Source organism: Bombina bombina, chromosome 2 (genome assembly GCF_027579735.1).
Source record: "Bombina bombina isolate aBomBom1 chromosome 2, aBomBom1.pri, whole genome shotgun sequence".
Lineage (NCBI taxonomy): Eukaryota > Metazoa > Chordata > Amphibia > Anura > Bombinatoridae > Bombina > Bombina bombina.
The window spans coordinates 1,296,750,121-1,296,765,524 of NC_069500.1; positions in this window are offsets into that span (position 1 = coordinate 1,296,750,121).

Genomic DNA, 15,404 nt, shown 5'->3' on the forward strand with positions numbered 1-15,404 from the left:
ACTAATGTCTAATAATAATTATTTTTTTAAAAATTGCATAAAAAGTTATAAGGCCTCAAAGATACGAGGTCTCAAGTGTTATAAAAAAATAGGCATGCAAAGGGCTTTAAAATAGAAATACATACATACACATTTCTAAATGTGTACAGTATATGTATATATATATATGTTTGTGTGTACATATGTATTAATGTATTTATATGTGCATATATGTATTTATAGACATGAATACACATATTAACACATAAATACATATGAATACATATATAAACATAAATATAAGTGCATTGGAGCCCTTTGCAGTCAAGTAGCTGAAAACATGAAAAAACATATTTATGCAATATACACAATTAATAAAGTGTTTAACTATGTATTTATATATACATACATGTATCTATCCATATATAGATGTATATAGATTGATATAGATAAATAGGTATAGAAAATAAAAATAACATTGTCTTCTACTTGCAGAACACAGGAATGTAAAGTATTTCCTACTCACTTTGGTTTTAGTGCTGTTGGTCTAGTGTAGGGTCAGGTTAGCACGTAAGTGATAAGCGCGCCCCATTGAAGTCTATGGGGAAAAGAAGTTAGTGTAATCGCGATATCCAAAGTCCTGAAGTTAGCTTCCTGAGCTTTCACTTGCACAGTAACTTTTTACTTTCAGCTTGTAATACACACGCAAACTTGGCTGCATTGAAAATTTAACCTTTATCGCAGTTAGCGCACGAGGCAAAAAATTATTTAGCGCGCCACTTGTAATCTGGCCCAAAATATTTAATTATACATCATTTAAAAAAAAAAACTTTGCAATTCACTTTTATTTTTTATTTTTTCTGCTTTTCATGTAAATTATTATACAGAAATATATATTTAATTTTTTTTTTAACAATTTCTTCTATGTGAAGAACATTGGAATGTAAAACATTCATAACTACCTTCTGGTTAGTGCTGTATGTCTAACATGGTGCTGGGTTAGCACGTGAGTGATTAGTACTTTTAACTTGTAATACATGTGTGGTAAAAGTTTACTAATGGCGGTGATTGCGTCTTTACGAATGTGCTAAATAGCTGGCCCTCATTTTGCATGCAAATTTTTTAGTATGATGGGAATCATGTCTGATTTATAATTAACAAGCAGCTGGATTACGAGTTATGCACGCTATAGGTAAATTAACGAACGCAACAAAAGTTGCGTTATTTTACCCTCTATAGCGCAGCCATTACAAGTTTTGAAAAACCCAGCTTGTGCGTGCGATATGGTTGCGTTGAGCTGTTTTGACGTGCTCGTGCACGCTTTCCCAATAGACATCAATGGGGAGAGTGTGTCAGAAAAAAGCCTAACACCTGCAATCTCAGAAAGAAAAGCTCCGTAACGCTACCCCATTGATGTCTATGGGGGAAAAAAAACTAACGTTTAAACCTAACACCCTAACATAAACCCAGAGTCTAAACACCCCTAATCTGCTGCCCCCGACATCGCCGACACCTAGATAAAGTTATTAACCCCAAATCTGCCGCTCCCAATATCGCCACCACCTAAATAAAGTTATTAACCCCTAATTTGCTGCTACCGATATCGCCGGCACTATATTAAAGTTATTAACCCCTATTCCGCCGCACCCCAACATCGCTGCCACTAAATAAAGGTATTAACCCCTAAACCTCTGGCCTCCCAAATCACTACCACTAAATAAACTTATTAACCCCTAAACAGCCAGCCCCCCCACATCCCAACAACCTAAATTAAACTATATTAACCCCTAAACCTAACCCTAACCCTAACATAACCCTAACTCTAAACCTAACACCCCCTAACTTTAACATAATTAAAATAGAGCTAAACTAAAGTTACAATTATTAACTAAATAATACCTATTTAAAACTAAATACAAACTTACCTGTGAAATAAAACCTAAGCTAGCTACAATATAACTAATTGTTATATTGTAGCTAGCTTAGGTTTTATTTTTATTTCACAGGTAAGTTTGTATTTATTTTAACTAGGTAGACTAGCTAGTAGTTATAAACTATTTACTAACTACCTAGTTAAAATAAATACAAACTTACCTGTGAAATAAAACCTAACCTGCCTTACACTAAAACCTAAAATTACAAAAAATAAAAAACCTACCATTACAAAAAATACAAAACCTACAATTACAAAAAATAACAAACGAAATTATCCAAAAAAAATAAATTATTCCTATTCTAATATCCTTTAACTCCTTAATGACCACAGTACTTTTCCATTTTCTGTCTGTTTGGGACCAAGGCTATTTTTACATTTTTGCGGTGTTTGTGTTTAGCTGTAATTTTCCTCTTACTCATTTACTGTACTAACACATATTATATACCGTTTTTCTCGCCATTAAATGGACTTTCTCAAGATATCATTATTTTCATCATATCTTATAATTTACTATAAAAAATATTTTTTATAAAATATGAGGAAAAAATGGAAAGAAACACACTTTTTCTAACTTTGACCCCCAAAATCTTTTACACATCTACAACCACCAAAAAACACCCATGCTAAATAGTTTCTACATTTTGTCCTGAGTTTAGAAATACCCAATGTTTACATGTTCTTTGCTTTTTTAACCCGTGCACGGGTTAAATTATTCCTATTCTAATACCCATTTAAAAAAAACACCCCAAAATAAAAAACTTAATCTAGAATAAACTACCAATAGGGCCTTGTGTAGGGCATTGCCCTAAGTTAAACAGCTCTTTTACCTGAAAAAAAATTACAAAGACCCACTAACATTACAAACCCCCACCCCCCAATCCCACAAAATAAAAAAAAATATCTAAAAAACCTAAGCTACCCATTGCCCTGAAAAGGGCATTTGTATGGGCATTTAGTTCTTTTTGCTGCCCAAACCCTAATCACTAACCCCCGACGATCCACTTACAGTTTTTGAAGTCCCGCTTGAACGATCTTTAACTAGGATTTAAGCAGCTCTCATTCTGTTGAATGATGAATCATCCAATAGAATGAGAGCTGCTTAAATCCTATTGGCTGATTTGAACAGCCAATAGGATTTTAGCAGCTCTAATTCCTATTGGCTGATTCAAATTTTTCAGTCAATAGAAATGCAAGGGGCGCCATCTTGAATCGCATATTTTGCATTGAAGATTCAGTGTACGGCGGTGACCGCATGAAGAGGATGATCCACACCGGATGTCTTCAGGATGGACCTGCTCCGCGCCGCTGGGATCAAGATAGAAGATGCCGTCTGGATGAAGACTTCTCACCGCCTGGATATGCACTTCGCCGCCTGGATGAAGATCGTTCAAGCAGTACTTCAAAAACTGTAAGTGGATCGTCGGGGGTTAGGGATAGGTTTTTTTAAGGGTTTTTTGGGTGGGTTTTTTTTTAGATTAGGGTTTGGGCAGCAAAAGAGCTAAATGCCTTTTTAAGGGAAATGCGCATACAAATGCCCTTTTCAGGGCAATGGGTAACTTATTTGTTTTTTAGAGTTAGGTTTTTTATTTTGGGGGGTTGGTTAGGTGCCCTTTTAAGGGCTATTGGTAGTTTATTTTTTTTTATTTGGAATAATTTCGTTTGTTATTTTTCGTAATTTAGTGTTAGTTATTTTTGTAATTTAGTCTTTTTTATTTTTGTAATTAAATAGTTTGTAATTTTTAGAGTGGTGTTAGAATATTTTAATGTGTATTTTAGTTTAGTTTAATTTAATTGGTAGTTAGTTTAATTTTAGTATAATAATTATATTAGTTTAATTGTTAGTTTAAAATTATTATTTTTTAATTTTTTTTTTTTAATTTGACAGGTAGGTTTTAATTTAAGATAGGGAAATTGTCATTTTAATCTAAAGTTAGGGGGGGGCGTTAGGTTTAGGGGTTAGTAGTTTAATTTAGTTTATTGCAATGTGGGGGGCTTTCGGTTTAGGGGTTAATGGATTATTTTAGTATATTTCATTGTGGGGGCTTGTGGTTTAGGGGTTAATAGGTTTATTATAGTGGCGGCGGTGTAGGGCTTAATAACTTAAGTATAGTGGGGCGGACAGCAGATTATGGGCTAATAATATTTAAATAGTGTTTGTGATGCGGGAGGGCGGCGGTTTAGGGGTTAATAGCCTTATGATAGTGGTGAGGATGTCAGGGAGCGATGGAATAGGGATTAATAATTATTTTTAGTGGCGGCGATGTCGGGAGCAGCAGATTAGGGGTTAATAAGTTTCATATAGTGTTTGCGATGCGGCAGGGCCTCAGTTTAAGGGTTGATAGGTAGTTTATAGGTGTTTAGTGCACTTTGTAGCAGTTTAGTTATACATTTTTTGTAATAGATTTTTTGCGTAAAACTCATAACTACTGCTTTTAGATGGCGTTACGGATCTTGTAGTTTTAGGGTGTTACGCAGGTTTTTTAGCCTCACTGCAAAACTCGTAATGGCAGCGCTTTGGGAATCCCATGAAAAAACGTAATTTTTACAAGTGCAGGACTGACGTTGCGTTACAGGCTAAAAGGCTTGCGGCACAGCTTTACCGACAAGACTTGTAATGGCTGCGGGGCTATTTTAACGCTGAAATTACCATGTTTTCAGCATTAAAACATGAACGTACAACTCGTAATCTAGCTGAAAGACTGGCATTAAATGGACAGTTCACCCAAAATGTTAAATTGTTCCCAGTGATCGATTTTACCTGCTGGAGTGTATTAAATTGTTTACAAGTAGCTCCTTTACCCCTATTTTGGCCTTTGAAATAACTGATTTAGCCTGTGGTCTCCCAACCTATACTGAAAATTTTAAAACTGGAGTCTCATAAGTAAACACAGCCAGCAGAAGAAATTAAACTCACAGTGGGATTCAGGATAGTTAAGTAATAAAATTATATTTTTCTATTGTTCTCTCTATGTATTAAGCTTTAGTTTTCCAGACAAATATAAGATAAGGAAGCAAGTGTGTGTACACAAAGTGATAACATAATGAGATCTGATATTACCTGAAACTCAACCCATTGTAGTAGGCTGTGGTTTAAAAGTACAAAACCAGCTACTTCATATACACAAATAAACCTGAAAATGCAATTTCTCATACGTTTTATACACTGGAGCTGGTATAACAAGTAATTGAAAATACATTAACCCCTTAATGACCAAGGAAGTACCATGTACGTCCTGCAAAGACTGTCAGTTAGTGACAATGGACGTACCTGGTACGTCCTTGGTCTAATTGAGCGCTGGAAGCGATTGTGATCGCTTCCAGCAGCTCTCAGGGTATTGCAGTGATGCCTCAATATTGAGGCATCCTGCAATACCCTTTTCAAGCATCCGATGCAGAGAGAGACACTCTGTGGCCCTCTCTTCACCGGTAGCGATGGTGCCCATCGTTGGTGGGTGGGAGCTTAGCAGGGAGGCGGGTGGGCGGCCCATCACTACCCCGCATCCGGTTCCTGTTTGTGTAATGTGCACGCCGGGTGCTAGGAGCATGCAGGGGGGGCATGCAGGGCGCACGCGCGCAGCAACTACTGCCACCAATGTCCCTAAATTGGAAAGTGTGAGATTGAGGGGGGAAAAAAAAATAAAGGTCAAAGGATCTGGGAGGGGGAAGGGGTATTGAGGGGGTGCAGCTACACTACAGAAAAATCTATATTTTATAAAAAAAACAACAACTTTTTGGGGGGGGCAAACTGGGTACTGGCAGACAGCGGCTAGTACCCAAGATGGCGGCAAATAGGTAGCAGGGGGAGGGTTGGAGAGCTGGTTGGGTGGGATCAAGGAGGTTGGGGGCTAAGGGGGGTCCATCACAGCTGAATAGATATTTAATAAAAACAAAAAAAACCCTTTTTTTTAGTTTCTGCCAGTACTTAAGATGGCGGGGACAATTGTGGGGTGGGGGAGGGAAGAGAGCTGTTTGGGAGGGATCAGGGGATGGGGTGTGTCAGGTGGGAGGCTGATCTCTACACTAAAGCTAAAATTAACCCTGCAAGCTCCCTACAAACTACCTAATTAACCCCTTCACTGCTGGGCATAATACAATACAGCCTTTTATTTGCCAAAAAGCAATGCCAAAGCCATATATGTCTGCTATTTCTGAACAAAGGGGATCCAGTAGAAGCATTTAAAACCATTTGTGTCATAATTACACAAGCTGTTTATAAATAATTTCAGTGAGAAACCTAAAGTTTGTAAAAAAAATTGTAAAAAAGTAAAAAAAAATTTTATTTGATCGCTTTTGGCGGTGAAATGGTGGCATGAAATATACCAAAATGGGCATAGATCAATACTTTGGGTTGTCTACTACACTACACTTAAGCTAAAATTAACGCTACAAGCTCCCTAATTAACCCATTCACTGCTGGGCATGATACACGTGTGGTGCACAGCTGCATTTAGTGGCCTTCTAATTACCAAAAAGCAACGCCAAAGCCATATAAGTCTGCTATTTCTGAACAAAGGGGATCCCAGAGAAGCATTTACAACCATGTATTCTATAATTGCATAAGTTGTTTGTAAATAATTTCAGTGAGAAACCTAAAATTGTGAAAAATGTAACTTTTTTTTATTTGATCGCATTTGGCGGTGAAATGTTGGCATGAAATATACCAAAATGGGCCTAGATCAATACTTGGGGTTGTCTACTACATTACACTAAAGCTAAAATTAACCCTACAAGCTCCCTAATTAACCCCTTCACTGCTGGGTATAATACAAGTGTGGTGCGCAGCAACATTTAGCAGCCTTCTAATTACCAAAATGCAACCCCAAAGCCATATAATTCTGCTATTTTTTAACAAAGAGGATCCCAGAGAAGCATTTACAACCATTTGTGTCATAATTACACAAGCTGTTTGTAAATAATTTCAGCGAGAAACCTAAAGTTTGTGACAAAATTTGTGAAAAGGTGAACAATATTTTTTATTTGATCTCGGTGAAATGGTGGCATGAAATATACCAAAATGGACCTAGATCAATACTTTGGGATGTCTTCTAAAAAAAAAAAATATACATGTCAAGGAATATTCAGGGATTCCTGACAGATATCAGTGTTCTAATGTAACTAGCGCTAATTTTGAAGAAAAAAAAGTGGTTTGGAAATAGCAAAGTGCTACTTGTATTTATTTGTCCCTATAACTTGCAAAAAAAGCAAAGAACATGTAAACATTGGGTATTTCTAAACTCAGGACAAAATTTAGAAACTATTTAGCATGGGTGTTTTTTGGTGGTTGTAGATGTGAAACAGATTTTGGTGGTCAAAGTTAGAAAAAAGTGTGTTTTTTTCCATTTTTTCATCATATTTTATTAAACATTTTATAGTAAATTATATGATATGATGAAAATAATGATATCTTTAGAAAGTCCATTTAATGGCGAAAAAAACGGTATATAATATGTGTGGGTACAGTAAATGAGTAAGAGGAAAATTACAGCTAAACACAAACACTGCAGAAATGTAAAAATAGCCTTGGTCCCAAACGGACAGAAAATGGAAAAGTGCTGTGGTCCTTAAGGGGTTAATATAAAAACAATTTTACAGTGTACTGTCCCTTTAATACCCCTTTAAGCATTTAAATGTTGAAAGAAAATCCAAAACAGAGCAGTTAGAACAGAGAAAGTATGGTATATGGAACTGGAACAAAAAAATAATTACCTATAGGTCTCTTTGCAACAAAAAAATGCAAAGCTTCCAATAATGACGTAACTTTTACCCTTTGAGGGTTGCAAAAGACAATGTACAAACACAAAGTGCTTGAAAATTGAAACATAAGTACAACTTGACCCATTATGGTGACATATATGGTAAACATAATTGCAAATCATCAAAATTACACATTAAAGCATTTCTTTGCCTTACAGAAAACACAACTGTTTAAAATCTACAAAATTGACTTAAACTGCCTACTTTATGTAATCATTACATTTAACTATGCTTTTACCATCAACTCAAGTGCTGTTTGCCGTTTCAAAAGGAACCTACATATTTCACAAACTCAAAGGAGATAGTTTGTGTAGACTTTGAACAGTAATACAATTCCCAAAGTCATACATTTCTCCGCACACTTCTGAATTTTACACAATTCGACTTTTACAATGTTTGACATTGGTAGTTGGAAAAGGTTTAGTGCGCAGTAAACAATATATAATTGTGTTTAATATGTTTGCACTGTCATCAATATAGAATATGTGTTTGCAGTAATTTATTTTGTGTTAGATAAATTAAGTACTGGTTATATATTGCGACTACAAATATAACATAAATGTTCCAGTTTCTTGCTGTTGCCATCATGTGACTTTATAACATAGCACACTATATATATATATATATATATATATATATATATATATATATATATATATATATATATATATATATATATATATATATATATATATATATATATATATATATATACATACAGTCCCCGAATTATAATGTAATTTGAATGCACCTTATTTTTCTCACTCATAGAAAAAACAAATGTTTTGGAATCTTTATGTAATATGCTTGTGAATGGATCTTTGAAATTTTATCTCAGTACCCTGAGATATTGACAAACCACTTGACCTTTGACTTCGTCTACAAAGCTCTTTCTTGTCTATATTTATTTCATGACTCTTTATACCAGAGTTTGCCTTCCGCCTTACAATTTCCACAGATAAAGTTTCTCTTAAATCTTTGTCTTTCCAATACATAAGTAAGAACCATTATTTTAAAAACTATATTGTGTAACTCATTTTAATTTATGGAAATTGTATTGATTTTAAGAGCTCATATGCATATTTGGCAGTATTAATTTAGTTTCACATATTGTGTTCAAAATAACTAATATTTACATGGAGATTACATTTGCTTTACATATGTGGCATATATCAAAATATATTTTGTAAATCAGTTTTAAAAATAAATAGTTTAATGTAATGTAACGCTGTTAGTACAATTTACAAGGTTTTGCCATGAGCAGTTCATGGATATAGTCTTTGAAATGACTGGTAGAATTCATATCCCTAGTCTACTTTGCTGTTAACATATGAAAATGAGTTTGTGCTCCAATCTTACAACAATTCTGGTAAGGGCAGGTTGAAGCCCTACTGCAAAACAGGAAGGAGACAGACAAATCACAGATACAAAATGTAGTTTTTATTACAATTATGTAACTTGAGTCTTTAAAACAATTCTCTAATTTTCTAAACACACAAGGCCTGACAAATCATAAGGCAACTTAAAATCATGTCAGAGTTCATTCAAAACTAATATCTATTTATCTATCTATCTATCTATCTATATATATTCTGGGAAAAAGATGAAAGTGCAACCGAGATTCAAGGTAGTATTAAACAGCTTTATTCAGACACACTGTGCAAAGTTGCACTTACAAAATTCTCCTGCAATCTAAGACCCCTTAACATTCGCTCCCATTATTGTGCAGCAATCAGCTGTTCTTTACCTTGTGGGGAGATAAGGCGTCGACACTACAGCACGCAAAGGATCCGGAGCTACCAGTGATACTAAACTCTGCCGCAATCTGTTTGCTGTGCCCGTTTTTATTTGGAATTTTGTAAGTGCAACTTAGCACAGTGTGTCTGAATAAAGCTGTTTAATACTACCTTGAATCTGGGTTGCGCTTTTATCTTTTTCGCAGAATCTGTTCCTTTTTGGTGAAGCAGTGGCAACCTGTCTCTCTACTGAAGCAGCACCCAGGAGGAATCCATTGAATCACATCAGATGTTATCAGAGGGCATCAACAGTGGTGACTATTAAGACTATTACTCTGGAAATGTCACAGTTTTTTCAGCCTATATTTACCAGTTTATTTGGTGATTCCATTTGTTTTAACTGACTTGACTCCCAGCATATCATTATTATATGGTTGTGTATGTGTGTGTATATATATATATATATATATAGTTAATTAAGCCATCTCCCAAGCAAGGTATCCAGAGGGCAAGACAGGAGAGCAACTAGTGTCCAAGTACTGTCAAGGTCAGAGAAGGCATTCAGAGTCTAGGCTAAAACAGAAAGGTCAAGACAAACAGAAGTCAGAATACCAATCCAATGTCAAGGCCAAACAATCCAATCCAGGTTTCTCATAGTACCGAGAAACAAGATACCTTCTCAAGGACTTATTCCTTGCATGGGCAAGGGAGGTAGTCAGTATGACCAGCAAATTCAAAATTTCCTACCAAAGGCTGTTTTGGAAAAGTGAAAAAAAATATCCAAATGGAAAAATAAAGAAAAAAAGTATACAAAGAATACCAGATAGTTGTCTTACAAATTTGGTCAACAGAAGGTTCATTCCCAAAAAAAAGTAGAAACTGACCTTAAAAAAAGGGCAGCAATCCATTTAAGAGGAGACTGACACACCTCCAAAAAAGTCCTGACTCACCTCCAAAAAACAAAAAAAAGCTTAAACCAAGAAGCCAAAGACACAGCCTGAATAACCTGAAGAACAAACTACAAAGCCAAATTATGGTGAATCCTCTCCATAGAAAACTTAGGACAAAAAGGAGCAACCATTTCCAACTAATATTGTCCAAAGACACCACTTTAGCCAAAAAAAAGACTTAATCCTCAAAACTGCCTTATCCTGATGAAAAAACAAGATAAGAAGAGACACAAGTAAGAGCAGACAACTCTCCTAACGGAACAAAATGCCAAAAGAAACAAAACTTTCCAAGACAAAAGCACATATGCATAGGCTCAAAAAAAGGGATCTGCAAAGAAAGCCCTTAAAATCAAATTAAGGTTCCAAGGAGGAAAAAAAATGGCTAAATGGCAGAAAAAATGCTAACTTAAGCCAGAACAAAGCATAAAATGACAAGAGGATTAACAATCTTCCTGTGGAACAAAAACAGTAAGAGCCAAAAACTGACCCTTCAAAGAACTGCTGGAAAAATACAAAGAAACCTGAAGAAAATACAGAATCCCAAGATTTTTAAAATAAAACTAGGTAAAAGCATAAACCATACACCAGGAAAAAAAGACCTTACAAACCTTATGGAAAACCTTTCTGATCACAGGTTAACAAGACTAAAACAAAGGTTCAACTAAAGAAACAGGAGAAACGAAACTGTCTAAGAACTAACCGTTCAATCTCAAAGCCATCAAGTTTAGAAACTTGAAATTCTGATGAAACAATGGACCTGGAGACAGAAAATCTAGACAGGGAGAAAGAGGCCATAGAGGGCAACATGACATCTGAACTAGATCCGCAAACGAGACTCTGCGAGGCCAAGCCGGAGCAAATAAAATCATAGATGAACTATCCTAACTGATCCTTGCAATCCCCTTTGGAAAAAGAACAAAAGGAGAAAAAGATATTGGCTAAATTAAACAACAAAATAGTTTTAAGAGCATCCACAATCTTTGCCTGAGGGTCCCTGGACCTTACAAAAAAAATACCCTGAGAAGCTAAATGATCAACAGAGAAGCCATTAGATCTTTCTCAGTGAGAGCCTGAAGAATCACAATCTAATAGAAAACATCCAAATAAAGAAAGCATTCCCCTCAATGTAGGGCTGATGACTGAAAAAATCTGCTTCCCAGTTACTCACCCCTAGAAAATAAATGACAGAGATTAGTCAGCCATTGTCCTCTGGCCAGTAAAGAATCTGAGAAACTTCCCTCTTGGCTAAGGAACTGAGAGTTTCCCGCTGATGATTAATATATGCCACTGAATCAAGTTTTTATAACCATTGGCACTGTGTTACTAGGTTAGATAGGATTGTAATAGGTCACATGTTGATGGGGGAGGGTGCCTATTCCACACAGTGAGGAAAGGTTGGATCACACACAAAATACAGAGAGCACACACATTCCAATACTAACCCCACAGATAACTAAGCCAAGAACATTAAATCCAGAACATCAAACAGATACTTTATCACTAACACACAGTTTAAGATCCAGTTGAAGAAATTTAACTCAATCGCAAAATTTACCTTTTTCTACCACCTCTGCTGAAACATCATCCCTGGTATCAAAGCACTCAAATCCTAACCTATTTGCATTTAATATAAGGTGCTCATCAATGTCATATATTATAGGGGCAATCCTTACAGTATACCCACAATCAACTCTTTAGTTTTAGCTACAATACCTTATGCATATTCTCAGTCGGTCCACAACCGCATAATATTGCGCCATTTTCCAGACTTATATATGTTAAAAATCTACTATCTATAAGGGGGCGGAGCCAGCTATCGAGGCATCCAGACGTGTATGTGTGGAGCTCCTCATAAAACCTTGAGCTAAACCTTTAATATCAGATCTAAATCTCCACAACCACATTGAAAGACCCCTAGGGATACTGAGGGATACAGAGATGCCTTTCTTTGAGACTATTTAGTCGACATACTCCTCTCAATAACGCCATTTGACGAAAGGAAGCCCTATGCAGAAGCTACATGCAGAGTTCCAGCCTTCTACCATCTCCACGTGGATAAAAGAAAGTCAGCGACATAGCAGACTTCAACCTAAGATAACTGATTTCTACAATTATGGCTTATCAGTTGAATGTCCAGGGCGCTGTCGCAGAATTAACCCGCATACTGGCGAAGCACCACACTACACTTGAGGAGGCCCTGCACATGGCGCTCCATGTGAGCGACCCCGGAGATGGCCAGCTACCCGCTCAGTCAACCCTCAGACAGAGAGATCTTACAGACGCAGCAGACCCTGGGTATTTTACAAATGAAGACCGAGGAGCAATCTGTTTGGGTTCTGTACAACCTATACAGGAGACCCAGGTAATGAGTGGGAAGGTGGTCTTTGCTGAAAGTAATGGTGGTCTAGGTCCTGTATCAGCAGACATAGTACAGGAGGTAAACGTTAATGCCACGGCACCTGCTCCTGAGACTGATATAACTTACCTACACTTGGTGACCCGATCGGTGACGGCTGTTCCGCCCGGTGTGTCATGTGCGCAACTCTGCAGGGGTCAGGTGCCAGAAGATGCTCCGACATCATTAAAGACTTGTAAGGGCCGGATGAAACCAGTAGCGGGAGGCCAGTTAAATTGCATTCAAATGTCCGGACACTTGATGACTCTGTATGCAACTGCCAAATCTGGTATTGGTTAGAATTTCCTTGCTAGTTGCTGAAGAACTATATAGCAAATCATCAAACGATCTGTTCTGGACTTGTTTTTCTTTAAATGCTGTATTTGTTTATTTGTTCAACAGTATGCCTGCAAAAAGTTGAAAATGATATGCAATAATTGCCTTATGTATATGTGGGATGATGAGTGGAGATCTTGCACACCAATTGCTAATGTAGTTTGTTTGCTTACTGACTCTAGTTAAAGAGATGAGGTCCTATAAGTTATTCCACTCACTTGCATTGTACATATGTTTTTGTCACCTCTTGTTTGCATTTATTTAGCAGCCTAATAGCTATCCATACATAAGCTGTACTCTACATCAATGCGGATTTGATTGCTCCAGTTAGTGACTAAACTGTTAATGTCAGCACAGGGCAACTTAGGAGCCGGTATACAAATATATTTATAAATAATTTGGTGATGACCCTTCTTATCACAGACAGCTCTTACAGACAGTTGGTATGTTTATTATATTTTTACTGCAGGAGTTACCCTGAGGCTATTTAGTATTAACCCCCTATGTACTCTCATATATATCTTGTTGGATATCTTTTAAAGAGCACTTTTTTGAATACCCTGCCTGTATTACCTTACCTTGTTTAAATTCCCCACACACCTTTCTACTACTGCAAACAGTCTGGTTCAGAGGTCTAAGTTACATGTCTCTTTTTTATTCCATTGGAATGTCTGTACACTAATGTTAATAATCTTTCTGTATGGGGGGGCGGGCTGCCAGCGGCCGGGGCAGTAAGTCCCCCTCTCGCACGATTCCAATGGAGTGTAAGCTCTCACCTTTAATTGAGACCTTTGTATTAGGTTTATGTGTACACACCATATAGGCTCTATTAGGGCTCCTGTAACAGCCATTAAGTATATAACTGCCAGCGTATAGTGTATATTGGTCACATCCCATTTGTCTCACCCAAATTCTCCCCTCCCCCCCCCACTACAATACACCCCCCCCCTTCTCTGGGAGGGATAACTACGCGGTTTCTCTTACCTATACCGCATCTTAGATATTATACTATGCTTAGTTACCATACTATATTATTCGAATTTACAAATGGCACCTTTATTTTTGATACCATTTGAATTTCTTATCCTCTATGCTATTTATTGCACTTTAATTACTGCACAGTGTCTACATACTTTAGCATTATGTCCCAGTAGTTGACTGGCGCTTACAGTATTAATATCTCATGGCACACTACATGCCAATCTATTCTAGATTTCCTTTAATTACTTAATTTCCTCCTTTAGAGTTTATAACAAGTACCAAGGGGTGCAGGAATTGACCCCTGCGATCAATGAGGAAACATCTTGTATCTTGAGTTTTGTGTGTTGTTCATATAATAATGGAAAAGAGGTTCCAAATTCTTCCATAGTATTGTCTATGTTGTAAATCTTATCTATTAAGATGGAAGTAGTATATTTGAAAAGTACCATCTATGTTTGTTCTGTATTATATTACCTTGCATATGTTGCATTGGTTTTCACACTACCTCAATAAAAAAGTAAAAAAAAAAAAAAAATCTACTATCTATGCGCAGAAATGTGATGTAGAGGGGCGCCAGATGAGCACTTAGACAGTGACGTAATGGCTGGTTATTTATCGCGTGCCCGCAAACAAGCAAATTTGCCCATTTGCGTGCCCAATATAAATTAGCGCTCCACTTGTAATCTAGCCCAAAGTGTATTATGTGTTAAGACACAATAAATATTATGGAACCTCTATATTATTCTGTTAATAATGGTTACCAACTTTGCAAGAGCAATGTGTGCAATTTAAAAACACTCTGAATTATATAATTTGCAAAGAATAATACATATAAAACAAGAATCCTTTTTATTTCTAATTTGTCTATTATTAAACTGAGACCAGATCAATAATCAAACATAGTTTATTAAAATAATTATTGGCAGTAATAAGGAATATTTGAATAAAGCAAATCAATAAGCATACATCATTACAATTAATTAATTATTATCAGGTTAGAACTAATAAAAAAGTCACTAAATTATTATAATTTTTTTATTTGCTGTAGCTTGCGTGTATAATAGAGAAACAGAAATGCTTGTTATTTAAATTCTCAGCATAACTGGCACAAGTCAGGTAAGCTAATAATCATCCAACCCAAAAAGAGAGCATAGAGCAGTAACAGTGAAGTAAAACGTAGCTTTTATTAAGGCAAAAGCATTAAAAAGTTCATGGAGGAACAGAGATACAAGTGGAATAAAAACAGTATACGCGTTTCGGCGATGTGCAGTAATCACTACTGCTGGAAACACTCTGGCCTAGATTTGGAGTTCGGCGGTAGCCGTCAAAACCAGCGT